The sequence below is a fragment of the Triturus cristatus genome, chromosome 3_1, assembly GCF_964204655.1.
Source record: "Triturus cristatus chromosome 3_1, aTriCri1.1, whole genome shotgun sequence".
Classification (NCBI taxonomy): Eukaryota; Metazoa; Chordata; class Amphibia; order Caudata; family Salamandridae; genus Triturus; species Triturus cristatus.
Genome location: NC_140583.1, coordinates 889,762,566 through 889,789,683, shown reverse-complemented (window position 1 = coordinate 889,789,683; position 27,118 = coordinate 889,762,566). Strand labels below are relative to the sequence as shown.

The 27,118-nt window shown below is 43.3% G+C and overlaps 1 protein-coding gene across 2 annotated transcripts in view; it reads right to left on the bottom strand.

The window, feature by feature from the left end:
- GALNT3 (polypeptide N-acetylgalactosaminyltransferase 3) overlaps window positions 1-27,118 on the bottom strand; it is a 517,623-nt gene that overhangs the window by 470,089 nt on the left and 20,416 nt on the right. The gene's annotated exons all lie outside the window — the stretch shown is intronic.

The following is a 27,118-nucleotide window of genomic DNA, read 5'->3' as shown; positions in this document are numbered from 1 at the left end:
CACTTCAGGAGGTGTGGGGGAGTCTATATGCACACGACTAAAGGCGGTGGTTCTATTCACATACGGTAAATATATATTCCTTTACGTTATAAAAAAACAAAGAAATTCACTGAAAAAAAACAAAGATTAGAAGGACGTTTTAGTTAGGCAATTCCTCCTTGCGCAGTATTTGACATTGATAATACTGCACAGTTTAGGTAAATTAATTACATTTGTGAGCAATCAAAGAAATTAATATTTGTAAGGGAAACGTGTATATAGCATGTTACAATATGGCCACCACTGTGGTGATGGCTTGGTAGTCCCTCGCCTATGGTGACTACATAGCTGTGAGCTGAAGAGATATGTCACATACATATTTAAATGAAGATATTGTAATGGCACTAGGTATTGTCAACATGGCACTAGACAGCCGAAATGAGTTATTGCTCAGTAAATGCTCAAATAATAAAGGCATTGATTGGCAGCTACTGGAGTGGTAGCTCAACCTTGGGACCCAGAGAAGGATAGTATTTGGCACACGCAAAGGCGGAAGAGTGTCTGCTGTGCACTGCTGGTGGTTTGGTGCACGCCGGCAACCGCAGATTGTTTCACTATATAGTCATCCTTGGGTGTTTAAACTGTCTTTATGCTACAGTAATTCAGTCAATAGTACAATTTTTTTGCACCAATAACAATTACATTTTTCAGTGATGTGCAATAAACCTAAAAAAGGTTTCTATACCTGTTTTAAGTAGACCTACATTTAAGGAAGCACACCTACTTACTAAAATGATATGACATTTTTTATATGTATTTTGCAATTTCAAGGCTTCCCCATTTTTTTGTATTGTTTTTCTGGAATATGTTCAACTATGACACCAGCTTGCCTGTGCCTAACCTAGTGGCTTTCCCAATACTTGTTTATAAAAGCCAGCTGTTGAGTTTTTCGCCTACAGCAGTGATTCTTAGCCTGTGGTCCGAGGACCCCTGGGGGTCAGCGACACTTATTCAGGGTGTCCTCGGCTGCTCATAAAATTAATTAATATTAGCTGAGTAATAAAGTATTTAGAGAAAGTTTTAAAACGTTCTGCATCCGTGAAGAAATTAGAACTTGAATGCTAAAAATTGAGCTGGTATCATTATCTTGATTTGGGTTATCAGCGCAAGTACAGCACACTGAATCAGTCTATGGACTATTCATAGCAGCAATGGCATCCACTGACAAAAAGAGACCATGCCTTAGGAATGATATGCTAGATTCTTGCATTTTGCTTTGTATTTTAGATCTAAATTTAGATTTTGAAAAGCTTCAACTTTCTCATTAAAACAAAAATTTCGATTCTCATTTTTTTTGTCTGTGTATTTAATAACTTACCGAATTTGAGTATTTGTTTAATGTACACATGTTTTTGCATAGTGTTTTAAGGTTCGAATCATAGAAATTGCTTAGGCGGGTGTCCTCGGCTTCCAGTAGTGATTCAGTGGGGATATACAGAGGTCAAAAGGTTAACCACCACTGACCTACAAGTTTTACTTGGCTACAATAAAATGTAACTGCCCTTCCACTGTGTTTTTAGGTTGAGCCTGGGCAGCGCATGCGTTGCTCTGCGAGGCATACTGTATTAGAGTATGGACTTGAAGCCCCGCCAACTCTCCACCCATATTTGTCATTGGCTTGTGTCATTGTACTTTGTAAATGTTGGCTTCTGATTCGTTGAAAGGCTTGTTAGTCCTTCCTTAGTATTGACTTGTCTTCATTTGTAACCTCCCATGAGGACTGGCCCTTTTTCTTCGGTTACACGGTACATCTTATTTAGTCTGTAAACACTGTTTTCTTTAATGAGTTTCTCCTACTGCAGGCACCACATGCTTTCCTGCAACATTTAGCGCACCATGTGAGCTTTCACTTTCCAAACAATAGGTCTCGCATTTACAAGAGTTTGAGCTATTGGCATTGTAAATGACAATGCCTTTTATGCATGTGTTAATTATCAAAACAGATAAATGAAAGGCCTTTTCATTTACAATGTCAATAGCTTAAACCTATTATATTGCAAGTGCTTTTTTCTTCTAGTTTTCAAGGATTCAGTGTGGAAAGATATCTAAGATTTCGTACTAGACCACATTCAATGTTTTGATTTGATCTAGTTTCCCAGTAAACCAGTGCAAGATCAAATTGGCTTCATCCGGCAGGACTTTGTTGAACCCTGCTTCCATACACACCATAATTGACTTATTTCGGTGTTTTCAACTAGTCCCTCCCTTACAAGTGATTATAAAAAAGGCTCCATAAGCAACTGCAGGCGGACTGGCTTGGAATCCACAATCGTACTTCGCCCCCACGTTCACTGTCATTGCTGAATATGATTTATTATTTTAACCCGTCTGATGAAAACTCGAAGTGTGGACACCTTGACAAACCTGCCTTGCTGTTTGGACTGCCCGTGGATTCCTTGCATCTGCACCAACGCCTCGCGGAACCCGCTGCGCGGGTCCCGCTTCGCAGAGGGGCGCTCTCCTTCGTGGGCTGTTAGCTGCTGCTGGGGTAAGACAGGGGCTGAGGGCTGCGAGCAAGAGGGCTGGGAACTACATTTCCCAGGAGTCCCAGTAACCCCGCCCGTTCCACCTGGGCTGCTCTCCCTCCCCGCCCGCCCCCAACGACCGGGTGATCAAATACCGGCTTGCCCTGCACTTCGTGGGACACCTTGACAAACCTGCCTTGCTGTTTGGACTGCCCGTGGATTCCTTGCATCTTGCATCTGCACCAACGCCTCGCGGAACCCGCTGCGCGGGTCCCGCTTCGCAGAGGGCCGCTCTCCTTCGTGGGCTGTTAGCTGCTGCTGGGGTAAGACAGGGGCTGAGGGCTGCGAGCAAGAGGGCTGGGAACTACATTTCCCAGGAGTCCCAGTAACCCCGCCCGTTCCACCTGGGCTGCTCTCCCTCCCCGCCCCGCCCCCAACGACCGGGTGATCAAATACCGGCTTGCCCTGCACTTCGTGGGACACCTTGACAAACCTGCCTTGCTGTTTGGACTGCCCGTGGATTCCTTGCATCTGCACCAACGCCTCGCGGAACCCGCTGCGCGGGTCCCGCTTCGCAGAGGGGCGCTCTCCTTCGTGGGCTGTTAGCTGCTGCTGGGGTAAGACAGGGGCTGAGGGCTGCGAGCAAGAGGGCTGGGAACTACATTTCCCAGGAGTCCCAGTAACCCCGCCCGTTCCACCTGGGCTGCTCTCCCTCCCCGCCCGCCCCCAACGACCGGGTGATCAAATACCGGCTTGCCCTGCACTTCGTGGGACACCTTGACAAACCTGCCTTGCTGTTTGGACTGCCCGTGGATTCCTTGCATCTTGCATCTGCACCAACGCCTCGCGGAACCCGCTGCGCGGGTCCCGCTTCGCAGAGGGCCGCTCTCCTTCGTGGGCTGTTAGCTGCTGCTGGGGTAAGACAGGGGCTGAGGGCTGCGAGCAAGAGGGCTGGGAACTACATTTCCCAGGAGTCCCAGTAACCCCGCCCGTTCCACCTGGGCTGCTCTCCCTCCCCGCCCCGCCCCCAACGACCGGGTGATCAAATACCGGCTTGCCCTGCACTTCGTGGGACACCTTGACAAACCTGCCTTGCTGTTTGGACTGCCCGTGGATTCCTTGCATCTGCACCAACGCCTCGCGGAACCCGCTGCGCGGGTCCCGCTTCGCAGAGGGGCGCTCTCCTTCGTGGGCTGTTAGCTGCTGCTGGGGTAAGACAGGGGCTGAGGGCTGCGAGCAAGAGGGCTGGGAACTACATTTCCCAGGAGTCCCAGTAACCCCGCCCGTTCCACCTGGGCTGCTCTCCCTCCCCGCCCCGCCCCCAACGACCGGGTGATCAAATACCGGCTTGCCCTGCACTTCGTGGGACACCTTGACAAACCTGCCTTGCTGTTTGGACTGCCCGTGGATTCCTTGCATCTGCACCAACGCCTCGCGGAACCCGCTGCGCGGGTCCCGCTTCGCAGAGGGGCGCTCTCCTTCGTGGGCTGTTAGCTGCTGCTGGGGTAAGACAGGGGCTGAGGGCTGCGAGCAAGAGGGCTGGGAACTACATTTCCCAGGAGTCCCAGTAACCCCGCCCGTTCCACCTGGGCTGCTCTCCCTCCCCGCCCCGCCCCCAACGACCGGGTGATCACCGTAAGAGCCATATATTAACGTGTGAATACCGCTGCGCGGGAGCTCGCGGGAGCTCGCCGGGACAAGGGCGGGACCGTCTGTGGCCGTCAGAGGCCGTGTGAGGCCGGGCCGGGCCACCTTCCTAACATTTACCACTCAATATTTATAACATCTCATGGTATCACCTAACAGACGTTTTAAATGTTTATTTTGTAAACATTGCATCTGACCATAACCAGGCTTGTGTCCTCATTGTTAGTATAACCGCTTTGACCTAACTTTGCCCATTATTGTACATAATTTTAGGTCTGAGGTTGGTGTTAATTTGGTTATTTGTATATCTAAAGATGACCCTAAGATCTGGCAAAGAGAGGCAAGTCCAGGTCTCCACCTCTAATGGCACTTTTACGGGTACAATTGACCAGTTTTTTAAACGCTCTACTGCCATACTGGAGAAAGAAATCGCTCTAGTTGAAAAACGTCTTTCACTAGATATAATTACAGGCAAGCGATCCTCTCTTGGGAAAATTAATGAGGCAGTCTCCCCCATTCCGCTTTCCCTTTTAGACACTGATAGCAATGATGTTAATACAGATATAGTGCTTGTAACTGTTCCTGAGACCCAAACTGTGGAGTTAGCGGGGATGGGTCAAGATAGCTCATATACCACTGCACATGATAATATGCTAAATGGAGGGACTACTATTTTTTTAGACCAGCCTGGAGAGAAATCAGGTCTCTCGGACTCACCTAATCTTAATATCAGTAAGGAGCAAGTGACTTCCCCTCCCCTTTCACAACTTCTACCCTCACAGAACCCTGGGAAACGTAAAAGGTTAGACTCTCCCGACTTAGTTGAACATATTGAGGGGGCGGGAAGTACTATTGATTCACCTATACAGTTGCCTAATACTAATGTGGTGGTTCAACTTGAAGACCATAATACCACAGTTAGTATTGCAGAAGGCATACTTCTGGCTAAGATAGAGTTACTAATGAAATCCCTGCTCTTACCACTATTCGAAAGGACAAGACTATTGAATACAAAAATGGATTCCTTGGATAGGTTGGTTAAAGATAATATAGCATCTACAAACAGAACTCTTGCCAGTTTAGCCCCCAAAGGCTTGCCCCCCACTGCCCTGTCATCATCGAAGTCTACTCTGGTGAATAACAAAGCAGGGGCCTCAAGTTCAAAAGTGGGACCCACTACTTTAAAAGCCCCGCAGCCAACAACTGTATCGGCCCCCAAGAAAACAGTTAGCTCTGAGGGCGCACCTAGACAGAAGGCCGCAAAGCAACCCCAGGCCAAGAAAACTCTTAGTAGTCACGACCAAAACATCCGGCCCTATATCAAACCTATCCCGAGGAAACAATGTGTTAATCTCCCCCCAGAGTCACAGCCTTACACCATCATCTTAACTGGCGTGGCTCCTTTAGTAGATGGTAAAAGAGAAACACACAAGGACCTCTACAATAAAGTAACATTCTGGCTTAATAAAAATCGCCCGCTCCCACCCAACATGAATCCTGAAATTCTTAATGTAAGAAGGGTGGATTGGATAGGTTATGGTAAGAAAGATCTTGAGGGGGACTGTGTGGTGATAAGTTTCAGAGAGCCATGGGTGGCTGAATTTATCAGCAGGGAACCTAGATTCGGAAGAGTTGGGGATGTGCAAACATTATTGTTGAATTATTTCTATCCTGCTTTATATACAAGTAGACCCCAAACCCCATTTCAACATTCTAGAAGAGACAGGCCAAGAGGGAGATTTCACTTTGATACCCCAGTCTACCCTTTGTTTCACCCGCACCTCACAAACCGGTTCGCTCCGCTATCCGGCTTGGAAGGTGTGGATTGACTTGACAATCTACTACCGATTCCCGGGCCGAGTGAAGTTGTACTGAGTTCCCCTAACCCTGCTCCATCTCCCAGGGCTGAGATTGTAACAGGGCTGAGTGGTAATTCCAAAGGGGAGGTAGAAAGGGTAAAACTTCCAAATCCCACATATAGACCCCTGGTCCCTGAGGAGACTGTGAATCCATTTAACAACTTGCCGAAAGAAACAAGTAATACCCTCACAGTTTTGTCTTGGAATATAGCGGGATTAAAAGGGAAAATGTCTGAGGATGACTGGGGCTCTTATGTGGACTCTTTTGATGTTATCATATTACAGGAAAGCTGGTCAACTGATGCTATCTTTCGGGTTGGCTATCTTAACTACTATAAACCAGCCTGTAAAGGACCTAAAGGTCGTCCTTCAGGTGGTCTGGTTATTTGGATCAGACAATCCCTAGCCTTTAAAATTATAGACATTCCTACCTTAAGTAGTGATATTCTTGCCTTGAAATTGTCTGGTAAAAATAACGAGGACTTTTTTCTGATTAACATATATGCAAGAGGGCAACCTGGTGGGAAGCCTGCGAGAGCAGCTAGCGATTTAGATTCCCTATTAAACAATATTACTAGCGACAAATGTATAATGGTGGCAGGTGATTTTAATTGTTCTTTTGAACCTTTTCCTAGTCTTGACAAAGAAGGATATGGGGAAATCGATCAAATTTGGAATATTCCACCATTATCCATCCCTCCAATTAAAAAAGTTACCGAGGCCGCAATGCAGTGGTTAGGCCTCTGCCTTGAATGGGATCTGCGCGCAGCTAACGGTAGAACTAAATCAGATTCGATGGGAAAGGTCACTTTTGACAATTCCCAGCATTCGAGCCGTATTGACTACTTCTTAATAAAGATAGAGTTTTGGAAAATCCTAGAGGATATGGAAGTAGTCCAAAGACCTGAAAGTGACCATAATCCCCTGGCAATTAAATTACTACTGAATGAGGGTCTCAGATTGGATTCTGCATCCACTACCGTTACAGCCGAGGCTGTTCTCACGAATGACTGTAGAAGGGTACGCTGGACTAGGTTTATAGACAACCCTACCGTATTAGAAAGGGTTGCGGTGGAGGTCTCAGCAGCCACCAATTCGATGGTACCCATAGTTAATGAAGGCACTTCCCTGGAAGAAATAGGGTCGATCCATGAGTCTCTGTTTAATAAGATTAAAACTTTTTTTAATGAACCCACAAAAGGAAGGAATAATGGTCCAGTACCAACTAGGACCAAATGGTATGATAAATCTTGTCGTCTTGCCCATAGCACCCTAATAGCTGCTATTAAATCCAAGTCAGCCAATGATATTAGGCTAGCTAGGGTTAATTACAAGAAAGTACTTAAAGAGGCAAAAACCAACTGGGACGAACAGCGCTGGTTAGATTTATACCAAGCAAGCACCTCATCTAACCAACAAAAATTCTGGGAGGTTGTGAGGTGGGGTGGGACTGGGGACTCGAAAGTCCCTGTTAACCATGTGCCTGCAGAACAATGGGTCAAGCACTACGCGACGCAGTTTAGTAACACGGTACGGATCTCCCACACTTGGGAAGATGCCAGTGTACAGACTGCGGTGCCCATACTTGACCACATTGTCTTCACAGAAACAGAAACTGTAGTTGCTCTTAAACGAGTCCAGAACGGTAAGGCCCCCGGTATGGACTGTGTCCCAGCGGACCTTTTTAAGTATGACCAGGTGCATTGGGTTCCGTACATAACTACCCTAGCAAATGCGATAGCTAGAGGGACCAGGATCCCAAATTCATGGAAAGGGGCAGAGATCCTGCCCGTGTATAAAAAAGGGGACAAAACTGATGCAGGAAACTACCGACCCATCAGTCTTATTGATGCCCTACAAAAGGTAGTGGCTAGAATGCTTTTAGGAAAAATCGACACCTGGATGACCGAAGCTGACATTCTCTCTCCATTACAAGCTGGCTTTAGGGCTCACATTAGTACTGTAGATCAGATCTTAAGATTTGTTATGATCTACTGGAAAACTGTGTTTTTGAGAGGTGGCACGATATACGCTGTATTTGTGGACCTCAAATCAGCGTTTGATTTGGTCCCCAGAGGAAAGATGTGGGCTGCATTAAGAAAGATGAGAGTTCCTTCTGCGCTCCTAGAATTTACCATCAGGATGCACGAGGGAAATTTTGCTAGAGTTAGGTGGGGCCGCCAGGGCCAGGTCACAGAACCCTTCCCTGTGACTCGTGGAGTGAGACAGGGCTGTGTCCTGGCCCCTACCCTTTTCATACTTTTTATTAATCAAGTGGTTAAGTTTCTCTCAGAAACCCCTACCGATGCCCCATCACTGGGTGGGACTAAATTCCCCCTTTTAATTTTTGCTGATGACACGCTCATATTGGCTAAAACACAGAAGGGTCTGCAGGTAGCTATAGACAAATTTGTGGATTTCTGCAATGAGAACGATTTAGAAATTAACATCAACAAAACCAAATTTATGGTCTTCACAAAGAAAAAACCACAGAGGGGCAATGTTACGATGAACGGGTCTAGTCTGGAACAGGTTGAAGTTATGACCTATCTTGGTGTGACAATGGACTATAGATTACGCTGGAAAGAGCAAATAGCGGCGCTTAGCTTGAAATTTACGCGTCTGTCCGGTTGTCTGGTGAAGGAGCAGCGGAGTTCTCTGACCAAAAGGGTATTGCCCGCTCTTAAAATATATAGTGCAAAAATCAGCTCTGCCATATTATACGGGGCTGATATATGGGGTTGTGTGGACCTGGCTGTCCTTGATAGGATACAGAACAAATTTTTCCGAAACCTAGTCAGTCTTCCTCCATCAACACCCGCTCTACCACTATTGATGGATATGGGGTTCCATTCAATTAAACATCAAGCCCAGTACAGGATGGTGGCGTTATGGAGACGAATATGGTCCACACCGGAACTTGCCATGTTTGCCCAAGAGCTTCAGGATGTTAGATCACAACAGGGGGCAGGTGAAATTCCATGGTTTAAGTCAATTAGAAACACTCTTATCGGAATGGGCCTCCCCCAGTTGTGGTTTGAGCCGGGCTCTCACATCTTTCCCTCTAAGAAAGATTTTAAATCTCTCTTCTGGTCTATGGTTAAAGATGAACACGTTGCTCTTTCAGAGAAACCGAACCTGACCGGTCTGTTCCTGCTACATAAAATAGTCCCTCATACCGAGTGCTTTTGGGATGTAATTGTCAAAACCTTAGATAGGAAACTTTACTTTCAGTTCCGTCTAGGTACATTGCCATTACGGGCCTTCACCAGTGGTTGGCAGAAGCCGGCGACTTCACTTTGTCCATGTTGTACTGACCATAAAGAAACAATAGGTCATTTCTTGTTTGTTTGTAATGCTTACCGTGAACCACGCCACAAGTGGCTAAAGCCTATATGCTATAGATTAAAGACCCGGTCGAGCAGTGAAGCCTTGCTCATTCTAAGAACTAACACCTCTGAATGTCTTTCCATTGGATTGGCCAAATTCCTTGGATGGGCTTGGTTATTAAGGTCTAAGACAGTTTGTAACATACCGTCATGAAAAACCCATATAGTACGTTACTTTACTAGATTGTGTCTCCGACCAGTATTGATGTTGTGTCTTTTAATATGCATTTGTTCAATAATAATCTTCTCTTGTCGTCTTTATGCACATATTTAATTTAATTGAGGTTTTAATCAATTCTTAATTCTTTTTGTTCTATTGTTCTTTACGCTTAATTTTCATATAATATCATTGATTATGTAATATTGTTATTATTTATATGTATGTAAATATTTTGTCTTTTATGAAGAATATTCGAAATAAAGACGTTAAAAACTGAAACTGTTATTGAATTTGTGGAAAATGCGGTCTAGTTTGAAAATGAAATCTGCAAGAACGCTGTATCGGAAAAACCACTAGTGTGTGCATTAAAAATATGTTAATTATTTAGTAGTGTAAGTAAGCCAAGTTTCAGTGTTAAAACAAACTCATTAAATGAGCAAAGATTAAACAAAACGTATGAGCAATGTGAATATTTGGCTCATCAAAAATCCAATGTGTAAGAAGTCTGTTATGAGGTATATTGGGAGACCGGGATTGTCACGGATGCTCGACAAAAACTCACATTTTTATCATTACACCCATTTATGTGACGGTTCTTTTAGCCACCGAGCCCAACATATCTGCTGTTGCAAAGCTCCAGGTTTTTGTCTAATTGTACATTAATTAGGTTTCCTGGGCCAGCGCGGCTTAATTCGAAACACTAAGTAACATCTGTGACACCTAAACAATAGGTAATACATTCATACTACTACTCCCTGTGTACTGCGTTAACCCTGTGAAATATATCATCCGACAATGCACATACAATAAAAACACATAATTTTAAGTTTTTAAATTAAATTTACGCATCATTTCCTTCATAGCTGCAAAATAGCATTTTGATCAGCCTCGGTAGAGAGAAACATGGCAGGGATAAGGCAATGACACGCTAGTGTTCGAGTGATGGACACTTAGGACAGCGCGCAGTAGAAAGGGGGCTCAGATTGGTGCTATCGTTAATCGCCCGTTCTTTTTGCCAATGCTGAACAACATTGGCAAAGCCAAAAGGGCGAGACTTAGTAGCTTTTGAGAAAGTTTGATAATAATGTGCCATGTATTCATCCTTGTTTCAAAACGAACACCGATCAGTTTAAAGTTCATCACTGTGAGAAGTTGGCCTGGCATATGCTGGTCACTAGTTATAGTGGCCACCTTGCACCAGTCCAAATCGACTCTTATGGTAGATAGGTTTAAGACAACCTTTTTAAAGAAATCTATCCTAGTGGTAGCTGTGGAGAGCAGCCTTCAGGCTAAGTCTCAGAGGAATGTAAAGCAGCTTGTTTTACCTTATAATCTCTTGAATTACCAAATGAAAGGACACCACACAGGTATATATATCAAATATACATGTATTTATTTCTAGACACACTCTACAAATCTCTTTATGAGATTAGAAGCCAGGAACACATTCAAATTTCAACGTTTCACAATAAGTAAAGCACAAATATGGCTGGGGCCCTAGGGGCGTACCAGACCATATACTAAAAAAGAGGTTTAGGAAAGTCGACTTGCAGAATGACAAGGCCTAGGGCCTGTAGAATCGCTGGGGCTTCACTACTCCAGTCAAAGCAGGTAAGTAACAGACCCGCGGGAGACGCATGCAGTGTGTGAACACAGCCGCGGGTTCCCTATTGATTACAATGGAGCAAGTCGCGGTTTGATAAAGTTTTAGGGTACTTCGAGGAAGTCTACAAGCAAGCCACTTACAAGGTAAGTAATTTGAGGGCCAGCACACGCTAGGGCACCGGAGTGCACGAGTTACCTCACCCAGGGAAGCCGGGTGCATAGGTGTCTTTTGGTGTCGGATCGCGTCGCTGTTTTCTATGGAGAACAAAGAAGACTTGCTGCTTGCGGCGACTGAAGAAGTGTCCGGTGGAATCCAAGGCTGGATTCTATATGTAGAAGACCTGAAAATTGAAGGGACAGGGTTCACAGTCACTTGCCAGTGACTCGGGGCCAGGAAGATGGATGCCTACGGATGTCGGGTGATTTCAGGTGATCAAGGGTGTTTTGACTCTTCGCTCACGAGATCCAGGCGAGATTGACGATGACCAGCAGCCGGATTCGGAGTGTCCCACAACGTCTGCAGCTGATGGCTGATGGTCGACAACCGGATTGGAGCCAACAAGCCTTGGCAATAGCAAGTCTTGTGTAGAGTGAAGAAAGTCGATGGTGCAGACCAGCAAGGTCTGAGGGACTCACCCAGCGAGGGTGAGTGAGGGCAGGCCTGGAGCAACCAGGGGAGCCCTTTTAGTCGATAATAAAGTCTTCGGGGCCCCAAAAGCCAATGGGCAAGGGATCGCGAAGGCGCCTCTTGAGGAAATGCTTCACAGGAGCCCACGGTCACTCGGGATGGTGTAGGCCTCTGATTTTCGCTGCAAAACCTGCTGGAGGCTTGGGCCACAAGTGGTTCAAAGCACAAGTTCGTAGAACGTCGTGAAGGGGTTGCACTTGACAATAGTGCACGGTACCCGGGTATTGCTGTTCCTCGTCACTCGTGGGGTCCACTCGCCGCAGCTCTGCTGGGGCTCACAATGGCCGTCGAGAAGTCAGGAAATCCACTTCCAGGGCTGCAGGGACTTCGGACTCCAGCGAGAGTGGGAAAGTTTGCGACCATTGATTCAAGTTTTGGTGCCTGCCAAGCAGGGGAGTCACTCCTTGACTCCAAGGGAGATTCTTCTGTCTTCCAAAGGTAGTGGAACGTCGAAGGGCCAGGATTCTTCTTTGTAGAGCGTCATCCACGGTTATTCACTTTACAGTGGCAAGGTTTTCTATCTTATACTAAAGATAGGGGTGGGACTAGCCCTATGATCACTTCTCTGGGAGGGTCAGGGTAGGGGGTGGTTACACCCACTTCCCTTTGTCCAGTTTCGCGCCAGAGCAGGGACAGGTAGCCCCTGAACCGCTTTGAGCTGGCATATGCACAGAGGAGCCTACTGCTCCCCCAGTGCAGGACTTCAAAGCACTCTAGGAGTGCACCCACCCAGCTCCAATACACTAAATCCTGTCTGGAAGGTGGTGACACCTCCCTGTGACAGGATGCCTATTGTTGGGCCTCCTCCACTGCGAGTTTCAGTCAGCAGCAGGAGGGCAACCCAGTCTCTGTGCTGGTGGCATCCATTTTGTGATGCCAGGGCTCTTTCAGATTTCTACCGTGTTACCACAATAGGTACATGTCGTCCCCTCTAGAAGGACGGGATCATACTCCCACACCAGTTACTGGTGTGGGGGTATGATTCCAAGTTGTTTGACACCAAACATGACATGTTTTGATGCAGTCATTCCAAAGTTAGCATTAACCGGGAGGTTATAATGCACTTAAGCGTATATGGTTTAACCGCATCCACAAACAGCCACAGGGAATAGACCCTGCCAGCTGCAGAGGGGTCCTGCTCATGCAGAGGCACCCCCTCACATTGTAAACCAAGCACCCTGCCCTCAGGATTGATAGGGCCTGTCATAGGAGTGACTGATGGGTTTATATGAGTGTGTATGGTGAGATATAGAAACCTATACCTCAGTGAGGAGTGCTAACACTACCTCACCCAGGCTGCAGTAGCAGGCCTGTGGTGTCCGATTTAGTCTGCTTCCTAGGGGTGGCATAATACATGCTTCAGCCCCTGGTAGGCCTGTGAAGTACCTATGTCCTAGGTACCTAAGGTACCATATACTAGGGGCTCATAAGGTACCACAGTATCCAATCACTAGTGCATATAATATGCACACCAGTCATTTAAGGGTTTAAGCAGATAGGTTGAGGTCCTGGATAGCAGGATCCCAGCCAGACTAGTCAAAAACCATTCAAACACCAGGAAAAAAGTGGAGGCAACCATGCAGTCAGATTCCACCTTCCTACAATCCCTGAAAGCGGTGAAGGGTAATACTTGTGACGGGTTCATGTTGTTTTCAAAGTTTGCCTTGAGTGGTCTTATACAAAAATGTACCCATACACTTACACTCACTGTTTCCAACTCAAAATCGCACGTTCACACACTCACGTGTTCACAGTCCATGACCCTCACTTACAACTACTGGCGTACAGGGATTCGGATTTGAACTGCTGGGGTACAGGTGTTCAACGTTAATGGTGCAGCAGGTGCAGTTTCACCAGGATCTCTGGGCCCGGATACAACTGTACTTGCTGCACCATTGATAGACACCCCTGACTCACGGCCACTCCCTCTCATAATCTCCCCCTCACTCACTCATTCTAAAATACTCACACTGCTTTACTCACTCCGTTGTCCCAATTTCACTTTTTCATACTCACTGTCTCTTTCACATTCTCAAACACACTAAACTAGCGCGCACACTCAATCACTCACAAACACACTTTTACTAACACGTGCACAGAGAAACAGCACAATCTTTTTTACTTACCTTTGTCCTTTTGCTGGCCACTGCAAGGCTCAATGGCAACAGCAGGGGAGGAATCCAGTGCTGGGCACTGGAACCAGCAATCCATGATTCCTAACAAAGAGCCAGACATAGCAGCAGGACCAGGTTAATGTAGAAGACACACCTTAAGCCCCCTCCCAGCTTCTTGATAGGACTGGAAGTACAGCCCTATAAGAAGCTGGGGCAGTGCTTGGGATCCTGTCCCTGCTGCACTGTGTGGCTCCTCATTGGCCTCAGGGATGCACTTATGTGTGCCCGGATAGCCCCATTTTAGCAGATATACTGTGCTTCCTGAGGCATCTGCTATATGTCTGCTTAAAAAAAAAAAAGCATTTGCAAAGCCAATTTGACTCGCCTATACAAGAACCATTGGCTTTGACAATGTCTTTTAGTTGTGTTGTACAGCAGCGTTGATCTGCAGTATGACTAAAAGTAAAGTTAGAAAAAAGCACTATGAAGTGGACAGCACTAAGCGTGTCATATAAGTTTTTTTTCTTCTGGTGGGTGGGGTGGGTAAGATGGATAACTGGAAGGAGGCAACGGACAAGATGGATAATGGGAGAGTATGTGGCAGGAATGGAAAGGGAAAGTTAAAAAAAAAAGTGCTATGACACAGCCAGCGCATGCCACGTCATATTGCTTTTTTTGTATTGGTGGGTGGGGTGGCAACACAGACGAAGAGTGCGGTCGAGAAGGGCAGTGGGAGCTGGGGGTGTCATAGGGTAAGTAGTAGCAGGGACAAAAGGAGCATGGGGTGGGAGGAGAAGAAGCAACAGAAGCACGGGTGGGAGGGGGAAGAAGCAACAGGAGCAAGGCAATCGGAGGGGGCAAAGAAACATTGACATACAGTGGCATAGCCAGTATGTCATGGGCCCTATTGCAAGTAAGGAAATGGGCTCCCTGGCCACTGTTTGCATAGAGAAATTGGTCAATATTCACGATTTGATGTGCCCCTCATGCCTCTGCCCTGGAGCTAATGCACTGCTGGAGCAACGGAAGATACACCCCTGACAAAGCCACTTATGTCCTTGGGTAAGATTCGCTTTACGTGAAACTGTCAAAAATAAAATGGTAATGCGGTCTGTCACCCACCTCGATTCAAATCCTTCAAGTATTAAAGACAAGGCATTAATGTTTAATGTCAGAAGAAGATACACATCTACTGGCTGATTTAGCTGTGTGCACATGGTGTAACTGAATAATCCAGACTTCCCTGCTCGACTAATTGTTATGATGGTAGGAAAATACTGTCACCAAGCCTCTTTTTACTCATTCAAAATGATTAAGTAGTGGCGGCTCCTCTGCTATGGCGGAGGAGTGTTGCCCCACTGCTTTTAAGCAGTGCAAAGAAGCATACAATTATAACTTTGTTATTATCATTGTATGCTTCCTGCTCCTTTGCGGGTTGGCGGGGTTGCTCTGCTCTTCTCTTGGTGCAGGACAGGGTAGGAGTGGTTTGCCCACTCCTAAGCGCGTAGTGACTGTTTGGTCAGCCCTTCCGGGCCGCCCAAACAAGACATGCGCACTTTGCTAGTTCTCGATGCAGGCTGCATTACATCCTGCATTACAGAGAACAAGCCCAGGCCCCCAGTCCCTGGTTGAGCGTCTAACCAGGATGCTCAAAACCAATCACAATGCTGCATTGCAATGTTGTGATTGGTCAGTGGGGTCTGGCTGTGATGCCGTCCGAGACGGAGAAGAGCAGGAGCGGAGACGCGGGACCCGGCGCAAAGATACGTTTTTATTTATTTTTTACAAAAATATGCGTGACTCCCCCCTTCTCCCCCCCCTGAAATCCCATTCCGCGACCCTCCCGTCACTCTCAGCCACCCGCAAGCCATGACCGCCACCCCGGTGATTAAGTTTTGAATAATGTAAAACGTGCAGCACACAATCAGTTTAATTACTTTTAATAACTATTATACGCATTTCATACAAGCTCTGTCCAGCCCCCAGGCTCCAATTGGCATGGCCTTCTTCACTCTCTCTCCCTCCTGCGGGTATTAGGAGGTCGAACGGGAAAGCAGCAACACGCTGACAACAGCAACCCTGGTTGGTGGCCCACTCAGCCCAGAACAGACCATGAGGCAAACAGTGAAATCAGTCAGTACTTTTTGTGCCACACATTCAGTGCTTCTCCTGGTGGCTTCTTTGCCTCTGCGTCCAGGTCCATAATAGGGCATGGGCGCAGAGGCCACACCCCTCACTAATGAAAAAGTGACCCCTGAAGATAGGGTCAGGGGCTCTATGTGGTCAGGGGCTCTATGTGCTCAGGCGCTCTGTGCTCATGCGTTATCTGTATTACAGAAGAGTGCGCACCAATGTCTATGCCTTCTTCTGTAATACTACAGTGCCCCAGGGTGCAGAAAATGGGTGAACAGACCCGGCTGCACCCTTATGGCACTATCTGTAATACAGCCCCATAACTGTATAATTGAGGCCCAGTTTAATGCAAGAAACCTGAAGGCTAGGACGCCGGATAATCCAACAAGATGTTATTTAGTTGTTCTCAAAGAAGAGATCTATATTCTACTTGATTCAATCACCTTGTCTGGAAGAACAAATAGTGCCGTTTGCATGTCAGGAAAGGGCCCCGGTACCTTAATCCTTTATGACATAACCAGAGAGGGGTTTAGAAAGTGCATGAGAACTTGAATGAAAAGACTAGAGATACCTCTGGCCAAGCTGGAGGGAGCCAGGTCTTGGAATGGAGCTCTCACCAGCTGATTGTCCAAGTAAAAGAAACAACGAAAATTATGAAGGAACAAAATGGATGTCACAGAGGCCAAACAGCTGGGTCAATACCAGTGGAGCTGCACTAGGACCAAAAGGAAAAAGTCCTGCATTGACCAGTCCCCTATGTCAAACCAAAAAAAACTATTTGTGCTTTGGAGGAACAGAAGCATGTTACTCCAACTTCAAGGAGTACATCCATTAGTCGTGCTGAACCACAATTTTCAATTTGGATTTCTAGAGTGGAGCTAGCCACCCCTTTTTGCCATCAGTGAGTAGCAGGATTAATAGTGTCCTGACTACTTAAGTGGTGGGGGGAACTCTATTGCCCTTAGGTTTGTAACCTCTGAACAGCTGAATGGCATTTTGGAGATACTTACTAGAACAGGCTAACTGTTTGGCAGCAGCTGAGGGAATAGTAGAGCACATTGATTGTTTACAGTAGAGACCATTCTAGAGTCCACAGTGATTTATAGGCAACTGTGGTAGGGGAGGGAAAGCTGCTCTTCTATTGCCTTTTTGAAGTGGAAGATGAGAGGAAATATTTTCTTATACTGTGAAGAAGGGTCAGAGAAAAAAGCACATGAGATATGCTGGCAGGCATGATCCACTGGGAGCAGAGTTGCATCTACAGAATACCATCTGGATGACATTCAGCAACTTAGCAATGGTTGGTCCTACAGTGCGCTTGAGTTATCTAAAAGATTAGTTCAATTTCACAGGAAATTGATCACAAAGTCCTGTGCCTCCTGGTATGTCTCCTGCTTCAGGCATGAAGGCTTCAACCATGCATGAACTGGAAGGTTGGATCACTGAGGTCTTAGATCATAAGAAATATCTGCTCTGGTGCCTCCTCGCTAAGGTAGAGCATATATTTATAATTCTCTTGAATGTTTTTGGGTAGCAGGGTAGCCAGTTCATCAGATTCATGCCACAGATGCATCGCATAGCTGGTCATGTTAGTACTGGCCTGTTTGAAGGAGAGATTATAGAGTGATGGATCTCACCATAGTTCTCCGGTGCCTTAACCATTTGGTCAATATGGGAGGGAAACACCATTGCTTCAGGGAGGCTGCAATTATTATCACTTACAGAGAAGAGCGATTCAGACACGTAAACACTGTTGTCGTTGGTCACCCTGTATTATTGACTAGAGGCTTTGATAGGGCAACTCAAGATTTTGGTTTTTCCTGTTTTAGAACAAAATGGAGTGATAGTATTTGTGGGGGGAGCAGATGTGGTAACATGGCAAGATAAATGTCCTCAAACTCGGAGTAGTGGTAGGAGTCAAGGTCTCAGTGAACAGTACATACAGTTTCTCATGGGATAGAGGTCACCAGCATTGCCGTTACCATTTCTGATTGCTGAACTGAAAAAGGATCCAGATTAGGTTTGGAGATCATTTCTTTCTTAGTAGATGGCAGCTGTGAGAATGTTTCAACTGGGAGCAGGGTCATTAAGCTACACGCCACATGCCAGTTACTGAGTCTTGTGAGGTTGATGGGCCCATAGGAGGTTTCTCTGTAGCTTTCAATTTAGCACACAAGGCATTGGGGAACCAGGGGTGTAGGTAGGCTTGCCAGGGTCGGGGTAGTTTGACCCATATGTGGGCAAGTCCACACGTTCCAATCATGGTTAGATGTATCCTTTATTGCACCAACTATTCCTGATAAAGGGATCTCCAAAAGAGATTCCTCAACCCTGAAAGTTTTCCGAATGCACCGTGGGACTACTGGAATACTGTGCCCATAAATAAATCAAGAATGCCAACTGAAATGCCACACATCCTTAAGAATACTGGAGGGAGGTAGACATGCTGTGTCACATTTTGTGTGATGTGCTGTAATTGGTGAGAAGCAGAAGATACCTGCCACAGGAGAGCAGGAGGCTGCAATACTGATGCGTCAGCAAGCAAGACCTCACACCATTTGCACTTCCACATATGCTTTGTGTTTGCCTGTAAACTGGAAGAAAGACTTGGAGAACTAGGAACGCTTTTCTTGCATTGTCTCCTGCAAGGACAAGACTGAGTATTTTAATATGGGACCTTGTTCTTAACTCTTACTGGCACCCAATAGGGGCTAGATTTAATTGTCACACAATGGGACTTGAGAAATTGTACAACACACAAGGAGATGGACACACCTCCCAGTCACACATTTCCAACTTATTCAAGTGGCACAATTGGTAGAAGATAGTATGGTCTCCTTTGGGTTACGCCTACAGTTCAATGGATCCTAGAGAGTCTTGGCTTGCTGTAACATGAACTAAGATGAATGACCGTCATGATGCAATGTGCTAAATCTAACGAACAGAGCAAAATAATAGGTCAAGGACATGGTTCCAGAATTTTCTATAATAACTGCAAAATACCGGGATTATGATGTAAACTCCGTGGTCAGCAGACTCTCTACCTTGGAAGATGGTATCTCCTTGGTAGGAAATGTCCTCTCCATGAAAAAGACAGATTGATCTAGCTGCAACTTGTGATCAGCTACAGAGACAAAAATGGTAATGCAACATGAGTTACTAGAAATTTCTGCGTATGTTCTGAGAAAGTAAACTACGGATTACATAATCTTCACATGGGTGGTGGAATATGTATGGATGGGTTACCACGCAGTACAGCATGTTTTGCAGAGCTTCTGACCTTTGAACCTTACTTTGCAATTTGTTCTCCACAATATGAAATACTGTTTCTTCTTTGAGTTTGTGACACCACTGCTCTACATAAAAGATTCTTAAAATAACTATACACAGGGAGTAGAAATTAACCAATGGCTGTTCCTCAAGATGAACAGCTGCTTAAAACATTTTGTGGCAAAATATGCTTGACTTGAACTGAGAACATTGTGGTGTAGTCACCTGAAGTTTAAAGCAAGGAAGTAAAATAGAAAAAGTAAAAAGGGAGTTGTGGCAGAAGGTCTAGGAGTCTGGAAAGAATAAGACAAGCATATTCAGACCCACAAGGATCAGTGGAAATAAGGGATCTGTTTAGTGTGCAATATTACGGTTACTAAATGACTCCATATAATCAGGGGCACCATGGGTAAGTACAAGGCTTTCATTTAATAACCAATCCATTCTCTGATTTAGGTCCTGGTTCCTCTTAATTAAAGCAGACTAAATATCGAGATTGGAGTGATCTGTAGGAGGGAAAAGTGGACTATATAATAACTGTCTTTGTAGAAATTGAACTACTGGGTAGCCTTAGCAAAGACATCTTAGATGAGTACTTGATGTGTGTTAATGTGCACCACTGGCAAGGGACAGCTTTGACAAATATTTGAAAGTCCAGCTACAAGGTGACTGGATACTCATGAGCAGGGAATAGAGGACAGCCCTGAAGCAGGCGTTCCATACATTGTCATTTCTTGTAAGTGACTTTGTAAGCTCTTTTTCCTGTACTGTTTTTAATTTCCCCAAAACCATCAACTGAACCTTCAAACTTCACTCGCCTAAGACCGGGGTTCTCGCCCTGTGTTATTTCAGCTGATGAAGATATCAAGGGCTTCAGAACTGTGCTGGGTCGCAGCCTGCTGCAATCGGGCTGAACAGACCATTTCAGACTTGACAGTGGTTCCATCTGAGATAGACCTCAGGAAAACTGTGAAGGGATAAATATGACTAAGACCCTCTCATTAAAAAATCATCTGCGGGAATGAAGGAAGGAAAACAGAGCGAAATCCACAGCAGTGAAAACAAAAAGAAAAGAAAAGAAAAATGCACCAAGTAGCGCCTGTCCACAGTGAAAGCGTGGAGAAGTTCGACATCCCGAGGAACATTATAGGATGCAGAGTTAAAGTGAGCCTTAACAGATGGGGTGTAAAACTGATATTGACTGGGTGCTAATGCTGCAGTCCATGTGCAAACAACTCCAGCAACTCTTTGCTCTCCAGTACACAGGTGAATAATTTAAACACAAACTACCAGGACATAATGCAGAATAAACCGAATACTGCACTTGTGAAGCTTGTACCGGTTATGGAAAATTCGGCAAATAAAAGGCTGCCTGATGACTATGCCACTACGGACAGAAAGCTCCTGTAGTGATCTTTTCTTGTACAAATCAATGTTTTAGTTCCATTGCAGCAACTGGCGTGAACCAGGGCTGCAGCCCAGAATGCATTATTTTTCTACATGACAAACCTCAATTGGAGTGTGATGCCTTTGGTGACATGGGAGTCTTTTTTTTTTTTAGTAGTAGTAATTTATTTGTTTATTAATTAAAATCATTACAATCATGTGCACACACACAAAAATAAAATAAAAACACCTTTGAAAAGAACCACTACTTGTAAATTAATAATTAAACATTTTTCGACCTAACGTTAAAACCTTTACATAAAACAGTAATTAAAAAGCTTTATAATCAGTAGAGAACATTATACTTCCAAAAATTTCCATTTAAAATGCAACAAAATAAAACAGCATATATTAGCAGCAGTTTTTGTAATTTGCAAATATCTCACTTTTATTGTTTCATATTAAATGAAAAAAAAAGAAAAAAGCATTATGCTTACCATAATACCTTTTACTAACCGCAAAAAAAAAAAAAAATTATTTTAGCAACATCTTTCTAAGGTAACATATATTAGCAGCAGATATTACAGTTGAGATCCTTTTACTATTATCCATTCATAAACTACTACAAAGTGCATTGTGCTTACTAAGGTGCTTTATGTTAGCAGCTAAATTATTTTAACTACATCTAATTAGAGTAACATGTTTTAACATCAGATAATTTAGCAGTAACACAGTTGATATAATATGACCTGTGAGCGACAGTAACTTCTAATGATAAAACATTTCATAATTTCAATAAGTAGACATTAAGAGATCATACCAACTAAAAAAAGAATGTTATCTCTAATAATTGTCTACAAACTCCTAAATTATATTAAATTGCTGGTACTCTATAGTCGTATGATATTATTCTTCAAACAGCTATTTTTTGCAATTTCTTTTCCACAATAGTGATGAATTTAATAAAGAGATGGATAAATTTAATATCATCACCACTTAAACAGGCAATAACTGCATTCCTACATGTTCTAACTCCCAATTTGTTAAAAATCGGTTTAAGGATAGACTTTCGAGCATCAGTTAACCCTGGGCATATTGTTATAATATGCATTAAGGTTTCTTCCGTTAACCCACAGAGCCTGCAGACATTAGATGACCATTTACTTTCCCATTTTGGTATTCCATCCTTTGTTGGATATCTACCCAACCTTAAATGAATAAATTTGTTCTTAATCAAAGGTCTCAAATGGTATGACAAATAAAGTTGAGGGGACAACCTACCAAAAGAGTTAGCTATAGTCCAAAAATGAGGTTTTTTTCTTAGGTCATCCTTGTCCATTATAGTGCTAAGCAAAGCAGCCATTTGATTCATTTCTTTCTTAAATACAGTTTTACTCCTCACTTCGTCTTCTAATTTTAAGCATTTATAATTGCTTAAACAATCATTTAAATATGACTGCCAACTTCTTGAGTATTCACCTTCTGAAATTTCGAGCCAACACAACTTCGCTAAAGATCCTTCCTCTGATCGGACTAATGATAATAAAGATTTTAAAAATACAGATTGGCGTGTCAATAATTGGTTCTTCAAACCAAATTCTAATCTTATATTGGCACGACTAATATATTTAGGTATCTTAAAAACAGATTTGTATGTCCTAATTTCTATATCATCAAGCAATTTTGCGTCTTTGCCCCTAAAGATGATAGAACAATAATCTAAAGATGGAATCAATTTAGCTCTCATCACCCTCATTAAATGAACATAATTAGGACAGACCAATTTGTCTCAATTTTCTAAAAGCAAAAGCGAGGGATAAACCCCTGGCTTCAAGTTTATTAAAATGCTGCCTAAATATCAGTCCGTCATCAAAAGTAATACCCAAGTATTTATATGTTTTAACATTTTCAATCACCAGGCCGTTAATATTCCATTCTTTTATTCTCGGTTTACCCTTTCCCATAGTCATTATTTTTGTCTTTTTTATATTAATAGTTAGTCCATTTTGTACGACATACGAGTTAAAGGAATCAATTAACCTTTTAAGGGCTATAGCGGTTTGGCTCATTAAGATGGTCTCATCAGCATATTGCAAATATTTAATTTAATTACGTATATCGAGGGTGAATGCAAATTAATAGTATTAAAATGGGCTGGGAGATCGGCCATAAAAAGATTAAAAAGGCAAGGAGCCAAAACACAACCTTGTTTTAGTCCTACGTTAGTAGTCAAACGACGAGTCGTATGTTTACCATCGCCAATCTTAATCTGAACCCAGGTATCGGAATAAAGTAATGTAATCATTTTTAATAAATTTTCCGATATTCCCCAGTTCCTTAACTTCGACCAAAGAATATTTCGCGGGACAGAGTCAAACGCAGCTTTTAAGTCAATGAAGCACACATACAGTGTTTGCTTCCTCATTTTAGCTTTTTCACCTAATAATGTTAATAAAATCAGATTTGTATGAGTTGATTCACCCTTTCTAAACCCAGTTTGAAAGTTGGGAATCAACTTCTCCTTTAAAGCCCATACCTCTAAATCATCCAACAGAGAACTAGCAAAAAGTTTTGCATCTACATCTGTAAGTGTAATTAATCGATAATTAGCCGGATTATCCTGGGGGCCACATTTATAGATTGGTTGTATGATACTTCCGTGCCATGTTAACGGAAGAAGGCCTGTTTTAAGTATATCATTAAACAGGAGCATTAATAGCTCCGGCCAATTCCTTAATTTAGCTTTAAATATGGCATTCGGAATACCATTTGGACCTGGAGCTCCCTTGGATTTAATCTTATTTATCGCTTTTTCAACTTTTTCAAGCGACCAAGGTTTGATTTCTACACTATACTGATGATGATTAGGACTCTCCTGTCTAATTCCATTTTTTATTTTAGACCTACAGGTAGGACTATTGCTAATACACTTATCATGCAATTGGCCTTGAGTATCCACTTTCGAATTAAAAAAATTCACCCAACTTATTTCATCTACATTAGCACTACTGCTTCTATTATTTCCATTTTCAAGGTTATTGATTATGCTCCAGAATAACCGCAGATCTTTTGATTTACAAGCATAATGCATCTTAGCCCATATTGATTCATAATGCATTTGCTTTGCTCTCCAAATTTCCTTCTTGTAGCCCTGTTTTAAATCTCTAATTTTAAGTGATACCTCAAAAAATGATACATTGCTTTTATTTCTGTACAGCAATCTAATTGCTTTATTGAGTATTCTTTTTTGTTGTAATAGGTGGAACGAATACCACTCTGGTTTCTTAGGGTTCAATAATATACCCCTAGATGGCTTGTCCCTAGCACATTTAGCCAGGAGTTTGTTGCATAAATGTGTCAACAATTCCACCATGGGTTTCCCTTCACCATAAGCAGACTGCACATCTTGTAATATACAGGTAAGAACTCCCAAAATACTTGCCTCATTTTTTTTCATTCCATATTAATCTTTTAAGATTAAAAGCTATGGGAGCTGTTTTCAGGATTTTAGTTTCAGGCAGGCAATCAAAGACTAAATCAAATTTAACCACTTGAGGATTGTGGTTACTCTCAATCCTCGGGACTATCTGATAGCTGCTTACCATGTTATATGATTTTTTTGACATTATTGTATAGTCTATTACAGATAGACCACCAGCTTTATTAAACGTTGGAGTATTATCTGAGTCTTGCATAATTTTCAAATTGTACTTTTTAAACTCACAGTCTGTCCATTGAGCTAAACAGTTTAAACCAACTGTCTGTTTTTTTGAGGCAACTAAGTGCATGTTAAAATCACCTGTGATAATAAATGCTGAATCTAGGTGATCAAAATATAAAGTTTTTACCAGTCCCCATAACTGAATAATTTGAGTGGATCTAACCTTCTTTTTACAACTTAAATAAACATTTAAAAAAATGATTGATTGACCAGCTATTAATTTGATACACTGCAACCATTTTAACTGAAGGTCGATTTCAAAATGTTCTACTCTAAGACTTAAAGAAACATATATAGAGAGCCCACCACAAGGACGACCTGAATGAGCTTCACGTGTTGCACTATTGCAGTATTCAAAATAACCAATAAATGGTTCGCTACACATATTCCATGTTTCTTGGAGAATTATTATATTAAAAGAGTTTAGAAAATCTATTACATTTGGATCCTCAATTAGGGATTTTAAGCCATTAGTATTCCATGAACAGAATTTCAGAGTATTTGAAACTTCATCAAGAAGAGGTTCACACGCTGCTGCCGGAGGTGCGTCGCTGTGTCTTGAATGTGTGGGAGCCCAATGATTATAACGCGGCTCAGACTCGGTGGGCGGCCCTGGGATACATGATTGCCAAGAGGGATATTGCGCAGCTTTGGGGCTCCCAGCGGCCACCCACCGTGTCAGTATGGAAGGAGAACATGGACTGGTGTATGTTCAGGGAGAAGACTGTGTATGTGGCCCGCGGTAAACCCGGGGCATGGGGTAGAATTTGGGGGCAATGGAACGCGTATCGTGGGGGTATCTGTACGCCCCCCCTAGTGGACACCGATATTGCCTTGTCCCCCTGACCCTTGATGGTTCCTTGCAACTGGTTGTAATACTCGAATATAGATGTTCCTCTCCCGTTACCCCCCCCGATCTTTCAGTACTCCCTCCTGTTGATAGCTAATTGAAGGTTTGGAGTAAAGTCCCCCGGATGTAGCCTGACCCACGCTTTTTGCCCTTATGCCTCGCCTTTTGTTTTTAGTTGTTATTTATGTTAAATGTATGTCTCCTGCTTCTTTCGAGCTATCCTGAGCCATTTACGGGGCTGGGCCCCAGGAGTCGCCTACTGCCTTAACTAATGTATGATCCTTTCTGAATCTAGCGGCCGGCCCTGGTGGTTGTAGGCCCATGCTTGTAACTGACTTATTGTTTCAATAAAAAACTTTAAAAAAAAAAAAAAAAAAAAAAAAAAAAAAAGAAGAGGTTCACATCAATCCTTCTTTCCATGATTTGGATTTGTTAATATTCCTGGAAGCCAGCTCCAATCATCTAAAAGTTCTGGGGATTTTTTCAGTGCCTCACATGTTCGTAAACCAGACGGGCTACTTCTAACCTTGATCCCATAAGATAAATTTAACTCCGTCGATGGGCCTGATGCCCCTTTTAATATTCTTATCTGTGATACCTCAACTAATTTTTTCTCCTCCTTTTTCTTTTTTTTTTGAGTCAATAACTCAGGTGGATTAATTGGAATTAGCAGCGTTGGATATCGTGGACCTTGCGGTCTCCAAACTCTAATACCCCACTTTTCAAATATTGTGCCATTGGCCATTATTCTATCAACAATTTCAGTATTTCGCCAAGTTGTAATTGTTGCTTCTCTATTCATATTGACATCTTCCTGCCTAAACTCTACTGCTTCCAGATCCTCCGTTACCACATCTTTAAGGTCTATAATTGCATATAACAATTTCAAGATATTACCTCGATTTAAAATATCATGAGGACCTCTTGTTGTATGATAAGGACAAAAGGCTACTTTCCTCTTATCAATCAACAAGTTTGATGCCTCTAGTTCCTCCTCATCTACAAAGGTGGTTGACAACCTGTTCTCGGTTGGAGACACCCGAACAATATCTGCTAGGCAGTTCAATTCATTATCCTTCATTAATTTTCCGTATTGCACATCCAATTGGGCCACCTGATCATTCATATTGCCACCTTGCTGATGGATAACCTTCTTGACTCCCTGTTCAACCATTACATCATTAATAGATTTCAGACACAAGGTATGCCCCTGTTCATTTTTAATACTACTTAAATGATCGGTATGGCCTACCAATTTCTGTTTATAACCTAGAGGTTCATCTATAGCGTCCACCCTTTCCTTTATAAGTTGTTTCAATCCATCTTCCCTCAAAATTTTTGAAGGCTCTAGTATAGGGCCTGGACTCAACTTAAATTCATCTTGCTCAGCCTTATCACTGTCACAATCCTTCAAATGATTTCTCTTAACATTTAATCCCGAATTTTTATTATTACCAAAAATCGGAAAATATAATTTCATTTCAGTTTCGGTTTTAGTTTCTTTAGGATTTTTGGGGGGATTATCACAACTATTCTTAATGGGTGATTGTAAGTTGTACATTATCTTATTACGTGTCTTCCTTAACCTTTTTTTTGCCCTTTTTGAAAGGTTCTTTGGTTTTAAAGGGACACTTGTTACCTGGGACTGATTTGGGCCTGACTTTTTTACACTACTTTGTTTTTTGGTTAACATAGGATATTCAGTAATAAAGTTTCCTGTTGCCAAACAATCTTTATTTAAATCACCCTTCATATTAATGAGGGGTTCTTCTATTGCATTTATTTTGCTTTC